The sequence below is a fragment of the Thalassophryne amazonica genome, chromosome 22, assembly GCF_902500255.1.
Source record: "Thalassophryne amazonica chromosome 22, fThaAma1.1, whole genome shotgun sequence".
Classification (NCBI taxonomy): domain Eukaryota; kingdom Metazoa; phylum Chordata; class Actinopteri; order Batrachoidiformes; family Batrachoididae; genus Thalassophryne; species Thalassophryne amazonica.
Genome location: NC_047124.1, coordinates 33,076,328 through 33,091,086, shown reverse-complemented (window position 1 = coordinate 33,091,086; position 14,759 = coordinate 33,076,328).

Below are 14,759 nucleotides of genomic sequence, written 5' to 3'. Positions count from 1 at the left end.
GAGCAAGCGAGTATCTGTCAGCCTGCCAGAAATGTCTCCCCTATCTTTATAGCTGGTATTACACCCTACCATCAGTTATTTCAAAGTCTTTTACCTTAGCTCATACCAAATTACTACAGTAAATTTGAGGAGTTTTGTCTTGATTTACTATAATTGCATAGGGGACACAGATTTTGTCAGCTAGCATCTGTTAGCCTACCAAAAAATGTGTCCCCTATGTTTATAGCTGGTATTAGACCCTAACATCAGTTATTTTAAATTCATATTTACCTTAGCTCATACCCAATTACTATAGTACATTTGAGGAAGTTTTGTCTTTATTTACTATAGTTGCATAGGGGACCATATTGTGGCAGCTAGCGTCTGTCAACCTGATAAAAAATATATCCCCTATCTTTATATCTGGTATTACACCTTAACATTAGCTATTTCAACTTCATAGTACATTTGAGGATGTTTTGTCTTTATTTACTATAGTTGCATAGGGGACACAGATTGTGGCAGCTAGCATCTGTCAGCCTGCTACAAATTGTCTCCCCTATCTTTATAGCTGGTATTACACCCTACCATCAGTTATTTCAAATTCATATACACCTGGACTCATACCTAATTACTACAGTAAATTTGAGGAAGTTTTGTCTTGATTTACTATAATTGCATAGGAGACACAGATTGTGTCAGCTAGCATCTGTCAGCCTACCAAAAAATGTGTCCCCTATCTTTATAGCTGGTATTACACCCTACCATCAGTTATTTCTACTTCATATTTACCTTAGCTCATACCCAATTGCTACAGTAAATTTGCAAACGGTTTGTCTTTATTCACTACAGTTGCATAGGGGACACAGATTATGGCAGGTAGCATCTGTCAGCCTGCCAGAAAATGTATCCCCTATCTTTATAGCTGGTATTACACCCTACCATTAGCAATTTCACCTTCATATTTACTTTAGCTCATACCCAATTACTGCAGTAAATTTGATGACGTTTTGTCTTTATTTACTACAATTTCAGAGGGGACACAGATTGTGGCAGCTAGCATCTGTCAGCCTGCTACAAAATGTGTCCCCTATCTTTATAGCTGGTAGGGGGCGCCACTGCTCCTCATCACCATCCTGATGTTTACTGGTCAAATAATTTGGAGCACAATATCACAATAAAATTTTGATTGAAACACATCTTTTGCATTCTCCAGAAAGTATTATTGTTAAGATGGAATTTTAAGAAGAAAAAACTGCAAAATATCTTGCACATTTTAATACTCCCACAAATCATTTTGATGCAAAAAAAAAAAAAAATTACACAACAAATCAAATCAATTTTATTTATATAGTGCCAAATCACAACAAACAGTTGCCCCAAGGTGCTTTATAATGTAAGGCAAAAGCCATACAATAATTACGGAAAAACCCCAACGGTCAAAACGACCCCTGTGAGCAAGCAAGAGTGGTGCATACAGAGCAAAAAGAGAAAGAAACACTCAGTGCATCATGGGAAGCGCTCTATTGGGGTGATATGGTAATATGAGGTCCCTAAGATAAGATGGGACCTGATTATTCAAAACCTTACAAGTAAGAAGAAGAATTTTAAATTCTATTCTAGAATTAACAGGAAGCCAATGAAGAAGCCAATATGGGTGAGATATGCTCTCTCCTTCTAGTCCCCGTCAGTACTCTAGCTGCAGCATTTTGAATTAACTGAAGGCTTTTCAGGATTTCACTTTGTTCAAAAACAAAGTGAAATCCTGGAGGGACTAATTAATATCATTTAAAAACTAAGTTTGTGTCACAAACAGTTTAATATCTCATTAATGTACAAATACACCATGATTTTTTTTTTTAAAGTGCATGAAAAATTTGACTTGAACTGTTGCTCAGGACATTTTCCATGTAGAAGGCAGTGATTTGATAGCACAGTGTGGCAGAACGTTCTTTCCATAATATGTGAGTCACAGGTTTAAAGCTCAAAGTTTTGATTTTCCACATTGTCACCAAACATGGAATATTATCACTCTAAGTAAAGAAGATCATCAGTCTTGAGTAGATGTTATTTAATGATCACTATTCTGTTTTATTGTTTTCTGTGCTGAGTTTGACTGATGATTTGTCTCCAGGATTTGTGGAATCTCCAGGAGCCAACGCTGGGACCCTTCATCAAGCAGCAGCTTCCCCCAAAGGGAGAGGAGATCAGGTCAAGGTCAAGCATCTTTTGACCCCCAATGAGGTAATATTTATATATTAAGACCAAGGTTTAAAAGTACTTACTGAAAAGGATTTTCAAACTAAAATATCTTAGATTTTAAATAGAATGTGCATTCAGAAAGAGCAGACCTCTGGTGTGTAATGTGGTCACCTGTTATGAACTTCAGAAGCTGATCAGAGGCTTTTTAAACTTCTGTAAGCCGTGATATTTTTGTTGAGGTGTGACCTGTTAATCAGATGTTTGTCACTCCCAAACGGGGATGTTTGTATTTTTTTTATTTTTTTCAAATGAATGTCTTCTGGATTTATCGTTGGGCTGGAACTGGTACTGTTTCTGATGTACTTACTGAGGCGGTGGGTAAGGTCAGACCAAGCAGTGAGCTTCGATGGTCTCAGATGAATCCCGACTGGAAGAATAACATTTTACACGTCCTTGACTGGATACTTGAGGTCGGCTCCAAACACAAGCAAGTTCCCCTTCAACTCCAGATTAAAATGTCACATTTGTTTACAGTCTGATACAAAAACAGTTTGTTCTCTATAGATAGTTTTGGTCTCCATGACAACTGTACAGCGGGGGGTGAATGTTTGACTCACTTCTTAGTTTTAGACATTTTAAGCCATTGGGGGAGCGGTTGCTTTGAGTGACTGTTGCTCAGCTGACTGTGTCCTCTGTAACTCATTGTCTGCTCGATGTGGCTGACAGAGGTGGGCGGATCGATCCTAATATCGATACAAATGCTGGGTGATACTGAAAGATCCTCGTATAAAAGATCGATACTCGAGCTTTTTTTCTCTTCTGCACACAGATTCATCAAAGTCTACTCTCTGTATGTAAGAGCAGCTCAGCACTGTGTCACACAACACTGAGCAGCACACCCTCCCCCTCTGGTCTTTTGTTGTTGCACCATCACGTGGCTCAGCAGTGCCAGCCAACAACCATGCAGGTATTTGGATCCTTTGGATCTATGAAGCAATATGAAAAAGTATTGGTATCAGTATCGATATCAGTGATACTGGGCCTGTATTTACTTGGTATCGGATCAATACCAAAATTCCCGGTATCGCCCACCTCTAGTGGCTGATCACTGTTGTGGAGGGGCGTGTCTGTTGTTTTGAACAGTTTATTACAAACACCTGGAATAATATGTTTAATATAATGCATATATTGCATGTTGTCGTGTGGTAAAATGTCTTAACGGATCACCTGAGACGTCCCGACTGCAATACTGTGCTGAATGAAACTTGTACATAATGTTGTTTGCTAACGCCATTAGCGCCTTTAGCAACTATCTGTTGGATTACTTTATTGCTTGATTCCTGAGAAAATAAGCGGCTCATAACTTTTAATGCTGACACCAAACAGAATAGTGAATCAGAGAGTGAACGTCATAAACTTTCACGTTCATGAAAGCAACGGCTGTAAGCTTCAGAATGTGTCCTATGATATAAATTAACATGCAAACTTAGTGTGACGTTGTGCAATGTAAAGTTTGATGGTTTATTCGACTGTGAAGTCATGTTATCAGTCATGTTAATGTAACTGTAGACATGTTTAGTGTTAGCTTTTTGCACGTTCTCATGCATAGTCTAAAATAGCCTGATGCAACTGCTCAGAACTAAGTTTTTGTATTTTTTTGTTATAGTTTCATTCTGAGAAAACCCCACAGTGGGCATCACCTGCAGCTGCTGAGGAGAAGCCTGTGCAGAACTTAGTCCAAAAGGGAACGAGAGTGCAGAGTGTGAGCATCGCCCAGCAGAGGGCAGCACCCAACATTCTGTCCTCCCACCTCACGGAGCAGTCAGACAACATGAGCACACATCCTCCACATGCACCAGTAACAGGATGCACACCTGTCCCAAAGCCACTGAACATCTCACACAGACAACAGAGTCAGCACTCTCCTGCTCATGCCAGCCCCCAACCTATGGTTGATTTTGCCACATTTTTTGCACGCAGTGAATTAGTGACTACTGGCCTCACAAATTTGATGGCTTCGGGCAGACATATAGTGAAGAACTGGACCTTCTCATGAAGGATCCGAGCTGTTCATCTCACAGATCCCAGAGATCCAAGAGCTGCCCTATAACTGTCCTGAGACGGACTACAGGAATGCTATAGCACACCAGAAATAGTGGAAAATGCCTTGTTCAAAAGACTTGATAGCTTCCCTCATCTGCCTACCAGAGACAACACAAAACTGAGAGAATCACAGCTCGCCTCGATGCGTGTGCTGAAATCACTGGAATCTTTTAATATCAAAATAAACATTTATATAATTAAGCGCGCGGTGTCTCAAGGTCGGCATCCAGGCAAATTAACCTTGAGGGGAGGAGTTTCTCGGTGAAAACATTGCCAAACTCAATAAAAATACATGTTATTTGGTCACCTTTCACATTGGTCAGACTTGTCAATAAAGTCGATTTAATGTCCAACAGTTCATTGTAGGTCAGCTTGGTGTATTAATCTCATCGTTCCAGGCAGTGATAGTTGTCAGCTGGCCGTTAGAAACAAGTTAGACAATAAAAAACCAGCTGATTTCAGTAGAAGAGCACACAGCCCGAGCTTGCTTTCACCGAGGGGTCAGTCATGGAAATTTGAATTCTCCTTCCGATTGGTTACTTTGCCGAAGTGACCTAGTGCCGACCTTGAAAATAAGTGAGAGTTTGCTTTGGGAAAACTAACAATGCTGATATTTCTTCTTTAATAAAAGTAGCAAAAAAAAGGTGTGGCACGTGGTGCTGTCCGTGGTGCTGAAAGCTGTCACTCACAGAGAGACAAGAAAGGCTCAAACTGTTGTGTGGGCCGCTGAAGAGGAGGTACTGCTGGCCCACCACCACCAGTCGGCGCCCTGCTTGGAGTGCGGGCTTCAAGCATGAGAGGGCGCCGAGACAGACAGTGACAGCTGTCACTCGTTTACACCAGCTGTCACCAATCACCACCATCTCTACAAAAGCCGGATCATTACTCCACCTCCTCGCCGAGAAATCAACTACCGTCGAAGGTAATTCTCTGCAAGTTATATTTCTGAAGACTAATTATTGTTCTGTGTGCAGCCGGATTCCTGAAGTCAGTAGTAATTGGATTGGCGTGCAGTGAGAGTCTGCGACGTCTTCGCCTCTCACTCCATCCAAAGAGCAACTGTCAGGAGCTGCACGGGTGATTCTGTATCGGAGGTGGAGGTTTTCCCTCCGCGAAGATCTGTAGAAGAAGGATTACTGGGTGTGTGGATACACACTCACCGTAACTGTTTTGTCATCTTCTGCCAGCAGTACCAGGGTCTGCAACCGAAGACGTTGACCACCTGGGGACTCAGGACTTGGCGGCTCCGGTGTTCTTCAGGCCGTTGGTGGTGGAAGCTGTGTGGGTCCCGGCTCTCCGATCGCCAGAGGTCTCCTATCTTCGAGCCTGCCCACACGTCACCTTGTGTACAATTGGCATTATCTGTATCTGTATTTAGTTGTGCGATTCACAACATTAAATTGTTACTCTTTGTCTTATCCATTGTCCGTTCATTTGCACCCCCTGTTGCGGGTCCGTGTTACGACCCTCTCCCAACACAAACAACTAATTTCACACAGTTATTAACATAAAACAGTTTGTGTTTGAGGCACTGTACATTTCTGATGCAATCAGTAAACTTTTTGTCTCTATTTGACCCACCAGAACAGCACACTGCCTCCGAATTTACCTCTTTATGAATTCAAAGTAAACTAAAAGTCCCAAAACAAACAAAAAATGCATAATCTGATAGCAGGAGGTGGTAAAATCACAAGTCAGAATTTCAATAAATCCACTTGGGAAATGATTCACGATATTAATACCAACATTTTGGCATCAAAATTAATCCTACATCTTGAAAACAACCCCCGACCCCTTGAATGTAACAAAGTATGGTCTATTTTCAATTATCTGGCTATTCTGCTATGTGTAAAGTTTGTCCATGCTCTTCAAAAACTTTATAAACACAATTCTTTCACAAAGGTTTTATTTCAGTCACACTGTGTGAATAACTTAGGAGGCCATGCTCTTCAAAAACTTAAAAAATATAAACCATTGTCAAAGGCTAATCAAGTTCAGTTTTAATCGTCTTTTTACAACAATAACGCAACAGTCTGCAAAATCTCTTTTTAATAAACACACACACAAAAGTGTACTGTGCACCCAAAGTGGGGAATAAAGCCACCAGAAAGGTCAGTGTGCAGGCCACGTCTCTCCCTCCTCACCCTGCACCTCTATCTCACAACACAAACATAAAAATGTGAATGACAAATCTCCAAATTTTAATTTGACAAATTCAGACAGATCCAAACATTCCACATTTTGCATAATAATGAAGCCAATTCTGGTGCCATGAAGTGAATTAAACGCATGTCTTACCTTCAGAAGAGTTGCAGTGGTGAGTGTTGTTACTGAACCTCCTGAGAACAGTGTCCTTCCACTCAGTTGTGGACTTTCTTGTTAAGTTCCTCTCAAACACCAGCTGCACCAACTGGGCCTTTCTCTTGTGGAGCGTTACTCGTCTGTGGTCCAAAAAATGTTCCTCGGAGTGGAGAATGAGTTCTCACACGTGTTTGCTTATGAAATCTCCGCTCTTTCTCCGATGCATATTTCCTGTTACAGAAACCCACACTCACGAAAGCATCCGCTGTATGAGACCGACTGCTGTGGACGATAAACTGCCGGCAACAAAAACAAAATACTGCATTGGCTTCAATGCTGTACTCCAGCCAGTCTCTGTTGTGATACCAAGCAGTGACAAATGAAGGCTTCCTTCTTCTGAAAATGCTGGCAGGTTACTGCTGCTGCTGTAAAACAATTTGGTTGGGCTGGTCGGACCCGAGGTCATCTATTGGTGTTTTTCCGCAGGTAGTACTTTGGCAAACAGGTGCATCCCAGCTGTTAACACAGGGAGGCTGTGATTGATGTTCCTCAGAGGGGTCGGGAATGGGTGCATTTGCTCCCTCTTCAGTAGATAGAGCTGGGGGAGGCCTAGAAGGTGCAGCACCATGTAGCCACTTCCTTATGTCCATTTTCTGACTGCTCGAAATGCTATTTTAATGTGATTGTAGTTTTCGTGGTGCACACTGACTGCATTTTTTTTAAGTCGTCCTGGCTGTTGAGATGGCAGAACTGATCTTGGATGAACTGGACCACAAGCCAGATGCTGCTAAATATTACTTTGGCATGAAGGTGGTCCTCAGATACATCTCTAGAGACTCAAAGTGCTTCTATGTGTACGTACACAATCACATACGATAGACAACCTCTCCTGAGAAGTGACATTACGTGTCATCGGAACAGAACCCAGCTGACGTAGCCACCAGGTCAGTTGCTGCATCGCAGTTGATGGACACAATGTGTTTCAAGGGACTTGACTTCTTCCACAAGCCCCCAACACCAGACACATGCGAGCACTTTGATTTGGTGGACCCTGAAGTGGATGTGGAAGTCAGACCACAAGTGACTGTTCCAGCTACTCACATTGAGGCCAAGCGACTCACTTCTGAAAGATTCCAACGTTTTTCCACTTGGAACTCCTTTCTGAGAGCCATCTCCTTCCTGATACATTAGGTGTGTTCTCACAAGTCAGGCTCCATCACAGACACGTCACGTCACACATGTACAGGCTGGCATCAGTGTCATGTGCCTCACACTCCTGAAGAACTCGCAGCAGCCAGGAGACTTGTACTGCAGGCTATTCAAAGAGACTCGTTTCCAGATGAATATGCTGCACTTCAAAAAAGAGAGAAATCCCGAATTCAAGTCCCCTCCTAACCTTTGACCCCTACGTCAGTGATGGTCTCCTTTGGGTCGGCAGGCGTCTCAGACATTCCTCCAAGGAATCAGAGGTAAAACACCATCATCCCATCATTGGACTCGTGCAGCTGCAGCTGAAAGCAAAAGGTGGGCTATTCTGTTCACATGTATGTGCACCAGGGGTGTACACACTGAAGTCATTGAGTCTGTGGACACAGCAAGCTGTATAAAAGCACCAAGGAAATTCTTTGCAGTCAGAGGTCCAGAAAAACAGCTCAGGTCAGACAGAGGGACCAACTTCATTGCTGCCACTGCAGAACTTGGTATGAGGCCTTCTGATGAGAAGCTGAACAGCATCCTGAGGTATCTCCACGGCAACGGCTGCACATGGGAGTTCAACCTCAATGTCGGACTCTGTAGTTTCTCTGGGCCCCTCCCCAATCGGACCGGGAGTGACATGTTTAGCCACATGTTCTCCTTGAATTGCTGGCTGTCTGAGTGGTGTCCAAAAAATGTGGTGGGCTTCATAGATAATTGGCAAAGCTTCTGGGGAAAACCTGGTCTTGTTAGGAGAGACGGCACCCATCCCACTTTGGATGGAGCAGCTCTCATTTCTAGAAATCTGGCCAATTTTCTTAAATCCTCCAAACCGTGACTATCCAGGGTTGGGACCAGGAAGCAGAGTTGTAGTCTTACACACCTCTCTGCAGCTTCTCTCCCCCTGCCATCCCCTCATTACCCAATCCCCGTAGAGACGGTGTCTGCTCCCAGACCACCAATAACCAGCAAAAATCTATTTAAGCATAAAAATTCAAAAAGAAAAAATAATATAGCACCTTCAACTGCACCACAGACAAAACAGTTAAATGTGGTCTATTAAACATTAGGTCTCTCTCTTCTAAGTCCCTGTTGGTAAATGATATAATAATTGATCAACATATTGATTTATTCTGCCTTACAGAAACCTGGTTACAGCAGGATGAATATGTTAGTTTAAATGAGTCAACACCACCGAGTCACACTAACTGTCAGAATGCTCGTAGCATGGGCCGGGGCGGAGGATTAGCAGCAATCTTCCATTCCAGCTTATTAATTAATCAAAAACCCAGACAGAGCTTTAATTCATTGAAAGCTTGACTCTTAGTCTTGTCCATCTAAATTGGAAGTCCCAAAAACCAGTTTTATTTGTTATTGTCTATCGTCCACCTGGTCGTTACTGTGAGTTTCTCTGTGAATTTTCAGACCTTTTGTCTGACTTAGTGCTTAGCTTAGATAAGATAATTATAGTGGGCGATTTTAACATCCACAAGATGCTGAGAATGACAGCCTCAACACTGCATTTAATCTATTATTAGACTCTATTGGCTTTGCTCAAAAAGTAAATGAGTCCACCCACCACTTTAATCATATCTTAGATCTTGTCTGACTTATGGTATGGAAATAGAAGACTTAACAGTATTCCCTGAAAACTCCCTTCTGTCTGATCATTTCTTAATAACATTTACATTTACTCTGATGGACTACCCAGCAGTGGGAATAAGTTCATTACACTAGAAGTCTTTCAGAAAGCGCTGTAACTAGGTTTAAGGATATGATTCCTTCTTTATGTTCTCTAATGCCATATACCAACACAGTGCAGAGTAGCTACCTAAACTCTGTAAGTGAGATAGAGTATCTCGTCAATAGTTTTACATCCTCATTGAAGACAACTTTGGATGCTGTAGCTCCTCTGAAAAAGAGAGCTTTAAATCAGAAGTGCCTGACTCCGTGGTATAACTCACAAACTCGTAGCTTAAAGCAGATAACCCGTAAGTTGGAGAGGAAATGGCGTCTCACTAATTTAGAAGATCTTCACTTAGCCTGGAAAAAGAGTCTGTTGCTCTATAAAAAGCCCTCCGTAAAGCTAGGACATCTTTCTACTCATCACTAATTGAAGAAAATAAGAACAACCCCAGGTTCTTTTCAGCACTGTAGCCAGGCTGACAAAGAGTCAGAGCTCTATTGAGCTGAGTATTCCATTAACTTTAACTAGATGACTTCATGACTTTCTTTGCTAACAAAATTTTAACTATTAGAGAAAAAATTACTCATAACCATCCCAAAGACGTATCGTTGTCTTTAGCTGCTTTCAGTGATGCCGGTGTTTGGTTGGACTCTTTCTCTCCGATTGTTCTGTCTGAGTTGTTTTCATTAGTTACTTCATCCAAACCATCAACATGTTTATTAGACCCCATTCCTACCAGGCTGCTCAAGGAAGCCCTACCATTATTTAATGCTCAATCTTAAATATGATCAATCTATCTTTGTTAGTTGGCTATGTACCACAGGCTTTTAAGGTGGGGCAGTAATTAAACCATTACTTAAAAAGCCATCACTTGACCCAGCTATCTTAGCTAATTATAGGCCAATCTCCAACCTTCCTTTTCTCTCAAAAATCTTGAAAGGGTAGTTGTAAAACAGCTAACTGATCATCTGCAGAGGAATGGTTCTATTTGAAGAGTTTCAGTCAGGTTTTAGAATTCATCATAGTACAGAAACAGCATTAGTGAAGGTTACAAATGATCTTCTTATAGCCTCAGACAGTGGACTCGTCTCTGTGCTTGTTCTGTTAGACCTCAGTGCTGCTTTTGATACTGTTGACTATAAAATTTTATTACAGAGATTAGAGCATGCCATAGGTATTAAAGGCACTGCGCTGCGGTGGTTTGAATCATTTGTCTAATAGATTACAATTTGTTCATGTAAATGGGGAATCTTCTTCACAGACTAAAGTTAATTATGGAGTTCTACAAGGTTCTGTGCTAGGACCAATTTTATTCACTTTATACATGCTTTCCTTAGGCAGTATTATTAGACAGTATTGCTTAAATTTTCATTGTTACGCAGATGATACCCAGCTTTATCTATCCATGAAGCCAGAGGACACACACCAATTAGCTAAACTGCAGGATTGTCTTACAGACATAAAGACATGGATGACCTCTAATTTCCTGCTTTTAAACTCAGATAAAACTGAAGTTATTGTACTTGGCCCCACAAATCTTAGAAACATGGTGTCTAACCAGATCCTTACTCTGGATGGCATTACCCTGACCTCTAGTAATACGGTGAGAAGTCTTGGAGTCATTTTCGATCAGGATATGTCATTCAAAGCGCATATTAAAAAATATGTAGGACTGTTTTTGCATTTACGCAATATCTCTAAAATCAGAAAGGTCTTGTCTCAGAGCGATGCTGAAAAACTAATTCATGCATTTATTTCCTCTAGGCTGGACTATTGTAATTCATTATTATCAGGTTGTCCTAAAAGTTCCCTAAAAAGCCTTCAGTTAATTCAAAATGCTGCAGCTAGAGTACTAAGGGGACTAGAAGGAGAGAGCATATCTCACCCATATTGGCCTCTCTTCTTGGCTTCCTGTTAATTCTAGAATAGAATTTTAAATTCTTCTTCTTACTTATAAGGTTTTGAATAATCAGGTCCCATCTTATCTTAGGGACCTCGTAGTACCATATCACCCCAATAGAGCGCTTCGCTCTCAGACTGCAGGCTTACTTGTAGTTCCTAGGGTTTGTAAGAGTAGAATGGGAGGCAGAGCCTTCAGCTTTCAGGCTCCTCTCCTGTGGAACCAGCTCCCAATTCAGATCAGGGAGACAGACACCCTCTCTACTTTTAAGATTAGGCTTAAAACTTTCCTTTTTGCTAAAGCTTATAGTTAGGGCTGGATCAGGTGACCCTGAACCATCCTTAGTTATGCTGCTATAGACGTAGACTGGGGGGTTCCCATGTTGCACTGTTTCTTTCTCTTTTTGCTCTGTATGCACCACTCTGCATTTAATCATTAGTGATCGATCTCTGCTCCCCTCCACAGTATGTCTTTTTCCTGGTTCTCTCCCTTAGCCCCAACCAGTCCCAGCAGAAGACTGCCCCTCCCTGAGCCTGGTTCTGCTGGAGGTTTCTTCCTGTTAAAAGGGAGTTTTTCCTTCCCACTGTAGCCAAGTGCTTGCTCACAGGGGGTCGTTTTGACCATTGGGGTTTTACATAATTATTGTATGGCCTTGCCTTACAATATAAAGCGCCTTGGGGCAACTGTTTGTTGTGATTTGGCGCTATATAAAAAATTGATTGATTGATTGATTGATTGAACCTCCCACACTCATCCCACATGGGAGGTGTGTGGAACAGATGATTGGGGTGACACACAGAATATTGGACTCTCAACTCACACTTGAGGTTCTGTGCAGGCTGATGGTGGAGGTATTGACGATAATCAATGTGAGGCCGCTGTTACAGTTGAATTCTTGGTATTTCACCACTTAATGAGAAATTAAAGGAACAAGATGCTTATTTCCTGGTTCAAGGGAAATAACCTGAGTTTGTCTTGCTGTTTAACTGTGCTAACGTGTGTTAAGTTACATAACGCACGGGGAGCACAGTATAACTTTATTTCCTTGATTAAAAGCCCGGCTGTTTATTTTTTCACACTGTGCTCAGACCCTAAACGAGGCAGGTCTTTATTCAAGGCTGGCTGTTATTAACAGAATGCTGCTTGTTACCTGCACTGTAACATGGTGTTAAGTTCCACACATATCCCTGAGTGTGATGAACCAAACTGCTTTAGATCAGAGCCCTCTGCCTGGCTGTGAACCCTCTCCACAGCCTGACGTTCACCTCCCAAACGACAGAGACCGCAAGGGCTGTAATAGGTCACTTTTCCAGTTTCACTCCTTCCTCTCCCATCATTCAGTTGAACTTTGACCACAGTGAGTTTGACGTCAAGAGGCGGTGTGTGTTCCTCACAGAATTAAGAAAACTCATTTCCACACAGGTATTTACTCACCATTAGGTAACGGGTCTTTTTCTCTCATTTGAGAAGGAAAGCTGTGAGGTACCCAGACCACGAGTGACTGTGATGCATGTGAATGAGTGACCCCCCCCCCACCACCCACTACAGCAACCCTGAACCCAGCTGTCATCAGTGTGTAGCAACAAAAGACCTGGCATTGTTGTTCTAATGCTTTCAGACTGTGAATGGAGTCAAAGCGAACTTGTGTGTGTGAGCCATTTGATCATCTCGGCTGTCACAGACCTGCAGATGTTACACTGATGCTCTCCTTCTGCTCTTCTTCTCACCAGGCTGCGCCAGATGCCGGCTGAGCTGCTTCACTTTCCAGTTCAGACGCTCAGGGTCCACCTCATGGACTTCAAACCCCCCACTGTCAGACCACAGGAGGACGTGCTGCACTACAGTCAGAATTGAGATTCAGTGTAGTAGGAAATTATGAACTCCTAAGTATGCATGAACAAGAGTTGTCATACTCAACACAACTTTCTTTTTTTATTTTGTTATCAAACTGTGATTTTTTTTTCAATTATTTATTTATTTTTACTACCTAATGTTCTCAGCATTTTCCCCACACAAAGTTAAACAATGTTCATTAAGGTGTGTGTGTCTGTGTGTGTGTGCATGTGTGTGTGACTGTGTGAGGGAGAGAGAGAGGTTGATCTATTGAATAGTCATATGCTGTTTTTCAGATCTTCATTTACTTTAATGAAGACCAGTTGTTCCACATGGCTAGGGTCTAGGTTTGCTCATTGTGGACTGACCACATTTCCAGCTGTGCTAAAAACACGCTCAGACTGTACACTAGTAGGTGGACAACTGAGATGCTGCAGTGCAAAGCGTGTCAAATTGGGCCAGCACTGGAGCTTGCCTGACCAGTATTTCACTGGGTCATCTGTAAGGCTGATGTCCCATCTGCCATGTCGGCCTCCACATCACCCGATGGCAAATGTGTCCTCATTGGATCATCTGATTTCTTTTTCTGCAGGAAGGACAGGATTGAAGTGCTGCTGGTGGCAGGTGTCTCTTCTGTGTTTCTTGCAGGTGCAGCCACAAGGTCACAGAGCTCCTTCCTATGGAATAATGTCCTCTTCAGTGCATCCACATCAACACTGTTTGGAAACAGCGGCCTTATATCTGGGGTCAAGGAGAATGGTGAGCAGAAATATGGAGTTTGCAAAGATGGGTTTGAAATGCCATTCTAGTTCTTTGCTCAGACTGGCTGCGAGTTTCCTTCCTAACTTTTCCCTGGACTCAGCTGCACCATCCTGGTCCTGCCCTCTGTGGCATCCTGATCATCACCAGCAGCCATGACATGATCACAGTCATCCTCAGATTTCTCACCAGCTGCACAAGCCCCCAAATGCAGTGACCTGATGATGGAGCACAAGCCATGCAGTAGGGGGATGACCTCAGAGATGGAGGCACTGTGTTTTGACAGTGCCCGTGTGACCTCCTCAAAAGGACTCAGAACAGTGAGCATGTCTGATGCCAACCTCCACTCATTTGGGTAGATGACTGTCAGAGCTCTACCCATGTTAGTCTCCTGTGTTATAATCTGCACAGCCCTGCGCTGATCCACCAACCGCTGGAACATGAAGAACATATAGTTCCACCTTGTTTTAACATCTGTTATGACAGTGCTGGGGGAGGTTCAGCTGTGTTTGCAGCTCATGTAGTCTGCTGTTGGCTTTGCTTGAGCGATGAATATAGCCAGAGATGGTCCTGGCTTTGGACAGAAGGGATGTCACATTCCTATCCTGCTCCAGTGCCTTCATCATCACCAAGTGAAGTGTATGGGACACGCAACGCATGTGCCAAATTCACGTAAAGCCTTCACCATGTTGGCTGCATTATCGGACACGACAACCTTCACTCTAACAGGCTGTCACACAGACTCTTCCCACTCTCTCATCTTTTATTTCAGGCAGCACAGAATGTTGTTTGCTGTGTGCT